Below are 6,000 nucleotides of genomic sequence, written 5' to 3' on the forward strand. Positions count from 1 at the left end.
TCCATTCTGGAATCTTTAATGGCTACAACAGTCGACTTGGTCTCTGGTGCTCTGCCTTGACCCTTTGACATGTGTAGCATCTGCTAACCCATTCTGCAATTTCTCTTTTCATATCTGGCCACCAATAATTTTCCTTTAAGTCTCTATACATTTTAGTACTTCCTGGATGGATTGAATATCTTGAATTATGAGCTTCCTGTAAAATTTCATTCTTTAACTCCGTTACTGGTGGAATCCAAATTCTAGAAGAAAACCTAAGAATACCTTGATCGTCCTTTTGTGTGCACAACTTTTCACCTACCATACGATTAAGGTCCTGATCCATTATTTCCTCTTGACACTTTCTTATCTTTTCTAACAACTCTGGCTGAAAAGTCATACTATACATTTTTACTTCATCAGGCTTGCAAACTCTGATTTTCAATTCCAATTTCTGAAATTCCTTGTATATCTTCTCGGGTACTGATAACACATTCAACTTTTCTTTTCGACTTAACGCGTTGGCCACAACATTTGCTTTGCCGGGATGGTAGTTAATCGTGCAATCGTAATCCTTAATCAACTCTAACCATCTTCTTTGTCTCATGTTAAGCTCTTTTTGTGTGAATATGTACTTCAAACTTTTGTGATCTGTATAAATCTCGCATTTTCTCCATATAAATAATGTCTCCAAATCTTCAAAGTGAATACTATGGCCGCTAGTTCCAAATCATGAGTATGATACTTTTGCTCATGCGGTTTCAGTTGCCTCGATGCATACGTAATAACCTTATCGTGCTGCATCAGAACACATCCTAGTCCCTTATGAGAAGCATCGCTATAGATTACAAAATACCCTTGGTCATCTGGAAGTGACAAAACAGGTGCTGTAATTAATCTTTGCTTCAATTCCTGAATGCTTTCTTCACATTTGTCGTTCCATATAAACTTTTCATTCTTCCGTATAAGCTTTGTCAATGGTGTCGCAATCCTCGAGAAATTTTGAACAAATCGCCGATAATATCCTGCTAATAGCAAGAAACTTCATACTTTTGTCGGTGTTTTCGGCCTTTCCCAATTCATAATAGCTTCAATTTTTGCTGGGTCCACTTTGATCCCTTCATTACTGACTATGTGTCCTAAGAACTGAACTTCCTATAGCCAAAACTCACACTTCAAGAATTTAGCATATAACTTTTTCTTCCTCAAAATCTCCAAAGCTGTCCTCAAATGTTCTTCATGATCTTCTTCTATCTTTGAATAAATCAAAATATCATCTATAAACACGATAACAAACTTGTCCAAGTATTCCTTGAAAAACCTGTTCATCAGATCCATTAATGATGCTGGGGCATTGGTTAATCCAAAAGACATCACTAAGAATTCATACTGTCCGTACCTTGTTCTGAAAGCTGTCTTTGGTATATCCTCTAGTTTAATCTTAAATTGGTGATATCCCGATCTCAAATCAATCTTGGAAAAGTACTTGGCTCCCTTAACTGGTCAAACAAATCATCAATTCGAGGTAACGGATACTTGTTCTTGATTGTAAGCTTGTTGAGCTCTCGATAGTCGATGCACAGTCTCATGCTCCCATCCTTCTTCTTGACAAATAATACCGGTGCACCCCACTGGGATACACTAGGTCTAATTACTCCTTTCTCTAACAATTCTTGCAATTGCTTTGCTAGCTCCTTCATTTCGACTAGCGCCATTCTGTACGGGGCCTTAAATACGGGTTCCGTTCCAGGTGCTTAGTCGATTGCAAACTCAATTTCTCTATCTGGAGGAACTCCTGGTAACTCATCTGGGAACACGTTTGGAAATTCATTGACTACCGGAATATCTTCAAGTTTTGATGGCTCCTGACTTCTATCAATTACATATGCAATGAAATGCTCGCATCCTTGTCGTAGCAACCTTTTAGCTTGGATCATCGTTAAGAACTTCTTTGCTTGCTTTTGGCCCTTAAACGTTACTATCCTTTCGTTTGGCGTCTTTACAATTACCTTCTTATTATGACAGTTTATATGGGCATCGTGCTTAGATAACCAATCCATTCCTAAGATAACGTCAAACTCTCCTAGCTTAAATGGTATCAAATCCACACAAAACTTATTACCAGAAATCTCAATTTCACAATTCACACAAACTTGATTAACAGATACACGTTCTTGATTTGCCAGTTCCACAGTCATTATTTTATTTAAATACTTAACTGGACAATTTAACTTACTAACAAAATCTTGAGAAATTAATGATCGAGTTGCTCCCGAATCTATTAACACATTGGCACATAAAGAATTCACATTAAGCTTACCTGCCACGACATCAGTATCTGGATAGCGTTTTTCACAGACATATCAAAAACTCTAGCCCTTGGAGTCTCATTCGCTACTGGAGTAGATCCCATAATCCTCAATGCATTACTGACTGGGGCTGGAGTCTTGCAATCCCTGGCTATATGTCCTGGCTTCCCATATTTAAAACATGTAAACCCAATGGCTGGAACCTTAACTGTTGGATTCCGGGTAGGCTGATCCTTGCTCACTTGCTCTCTTGCTGGCTGGTTGCGACACTCCCTCGAATAGTGCCCTTTCTGATTACACTTGAAACAAACCACACTCAACTTATTACAAACTCCTTCGTGCTTCTTCCCACATACCGGACAATTTGGAAAAGTTAGCCTCAACATATTTGGCTGATTCACATTGGCTGGTTCACATTGGCTGGACGGTTGCCTTGACCTCCGTCGCCTGCATTCTGCTTCCTGAAATTAGAATTCCTTCCTGGCTGAAACTTGCCCTTCTTAAAATTTTGAAACTTCCTTGGCTGTGAGTGTCCTTCGTTCCCTTCAAACTTGTTTTTCTCACTTTACTTCTCTTTTTGTGATATCTCGCTCTCTGTTTCTGCAATCATGATCTTCTATACAACTCCTGCATAGGTATCCAATTCAAATATGTCTACCTTTCCTCTGATCCATGGCTTCAAACCTTGCTGAAATCTCTTAGCCTTCTTCCTGTCAGTATCCACTTATGATGACACATACCTTGATCATTCTTCAAATTTACTTTCATAATCAGCTACTGACATATTTCCTTGCTTTAGCTCCAAAAACATCAGCTCCATCTGATCCTGAACAAACTGGGAAAAATATTTTTCTAAAAACAACTCCCTGAATCTCTCCCAAGTAATAACATCTGTAACTTCCAATGTCTTCACAGTTTCCCACTTGTAGGTGGTCTCATTCTTCAAATAATAACTTGCAAACTCAACCTTCTGTTCCCCCTTTACTTTAACTAAGGCAAATGACTTCTCTATTTCCTTTAACCAAACATTCGCTTCAACTGGATATAAAGAACCCTTGAATTTCGGTGGATTCACTGCCGGAAAAGTTTTGAAAGTTACTTGGGGATTGGTCTGTGTTTGTTGCTGTTGAGGTAGGTGAACCGTTTGTTGAGCCAAGATCTAAAGAATTTGGGCTACTGCTGGGTCTATAGGGCCTTGGTTTGCATTCTGGTTGGTATTATCTTTGTTATTGTTGTTGCTTTCTTCATTCTGGGTGTTGGAACGGTTATTTCTTCTGGGAGGCATTTTCTGTAAAGAATCAAACAACATATTTATCTTTTAAATCGGATTCTTTACATAAAAGAAAAGTTTTGTAAAACTGAAATATCTCTGTTTGAAAACAGTTATAACAGTTGAACTAAGTAAATTGCATGCTTCTTTACAGAATGTAAACAATTAAGGGGTTAGGGTACATGGTATCACAAGAGGTATAACTGGTGCAATACATAAAGTAAGATAAAACATGTTCAGTAATGTAAATGATAATGCTAGAAAAGAAAAGGTACTGATATATATAGATCACAGTTTTAGGTAGTACAAGCGTAAAAACGCTTAGAAGTAAAAGCAAAAGGGTACAACAAGCCTACTCACTAGTCAGCAGATCTTGTCTATAAATACAACCTAAAAGTCTACTGATACATACTACACACTACTGTACATAATAAAACCACCACAACTCTGGCTCAATATCTCTGTCTCTGCATCTCTGCCTCTAACTCCAAGGAAACTCTGGTCCCCCAAGCCTCTCGAGATCCTCCATCACCTCTCTGGCCCATCCCATAAGAGCATCAGGGCCTGCATACTCACATGTAGCTCCATGCAGTATAGTCTCAAGAATCCTCCGTGTCACATAAATTTCCTCTCGAAGATCCCTCACACTACGATCAACATCTGTAGTCCTGATTATATGTTGCAGCTCTCGAATCTGTTCCAACTGGTAATCACGCTCCTGAAAAAGAGCCTCATACCGGTAATAAGGAACAAGATGTAGTGTAGACTGGAATGGGGCACTCGCAACTGATTGCCCAGTAGAATCTGAATCAGCAGGTGGGGGTCCTCTGATAGGTGGCCTCATACCCGGGGGTGGAATGGCCTATAGTGGTATAGGCTGCAACACAGCTGGGGGTAGAATAGCCAACACTGGTGGAACAACAGGATGTGGATCTGAAGATGGTCCTCCAACTGAGGGCTCAGAGTGGTCAGCTGGTACAGGGATGAAAGAGTCGGCCATCACTGCTATCTAAAATTATATCACAAAATAAGAATCTTGAACCACAACACAAATCATACTAATACCTATTATACCATTGCACTCAACCTCTCGACGTTCTATCTTTCTACTTCCTTACTTCTAATCCTAACCCTCTACCCATTTCCATTATTCTAGGCTTGTGGCAGTGACTTATAACCTATAGTTCTGATACCAAACCTGTTGCGTCCTCCAAACCCGGGTCAGAAGTTTGGGGTCCACACACACACACCTTATAAATAACCTGCTCATAACAATAATAAAGATAATAATATGCAGTGACCCTACTTACCAACTACACCGGATAGCAACAGGTTAAAGTATGCACATAACACACACACACACACACTTATATTACAAATGCCCAAATCCCAATTATTTAAACTTACAACTGAATATTAAACATTATTAAAAACTTCACAAACTTAAATTAATCCAAAAGCCATTAGCTAGCTTATTCCGATCAACCTGGAATCATAGCTCTCGTACTGGATTGGGGATTCTCACTACCAACCTGTTTCTTCTTAACTCGAAAAGAGTATAAACAAAATCGCATAAATGAACTAACTAGCTCAGCAAGTCAAATTGACAATACTGAGAATAAACAATGATCAAGTGAAATGATTTGAGGTGTCAAGTGAAATGATTTGAGGTGTCAAGTGAACAATGGATAATGATTCAGAATTGGATATTAAATTTTCATTTTAAAAACTAAGGTAAGGCTGCTGATCAGTCACGCACTAACCCCGAGCAGGGCACATAGCTCTGCTCTAATTACTGGATCCAAGGCACACATTGGCCTAACTTGACCACCAATCTAGTCTGACCACGAATCTGGTCCACAATTTTATAAAACAATCCTATTCTATCAGAATAACATAATAAACAATGTAAAGAAATAAAAAGAATCATAAATAACATTGGATTTCCAATCATGAGATGGTTTCATTTTTCACAAGGAAACAATACGGCAATTACAAAGAATAGCTGTCAGCTGGTGAGAGAATTGGATAACAAAAGAATCAAAGTTCAGAGTTACAAGGATTTGGTCTTTCAATGTATAAGGTACAATGGTTTGAGTATGTAAGTAATCTTGGTTCAGTGTTCAATATTTAGTTTGTATGTATTTGTAGAGTAGTATCGTATATTTGTGGTTCGTATTCGGGTATTCAATAATCAGTGGTTCAGAAAGAATAAGGTTTACAGCTCAAAGATCAATAAATGGAATCAAGGTTTAGGGTTCAGTGCTTTAAAACACTTGCAATATAAAACAGAACTATCAATTATTCATAATATATCTCGAGAAAGTTCAGAACACTTGCCTTGTATTAGCTTGCTACTCTCTACTAGCTTTCAACCACACTTCTTATTCCTCGACTACTTGCTTCCCTTTCCTACGCCTTGCCTCTTCTGCTCACATAGCA

The sequence above is a fragment of the Apium graveolens genome, chromosome 2 (genome assembly GCF_009905375.1).
Source record: "Apium graveolens cultivar Ventura chromosome 2, ASM990537v1, whole genome shotgun sequence".
Lineage (NCBI taxonomy): Eukaryota > Viridiplantae > Streptophyta > Magnoliopsida > Apiales > Apiaceae > Apium > Apium graveolens.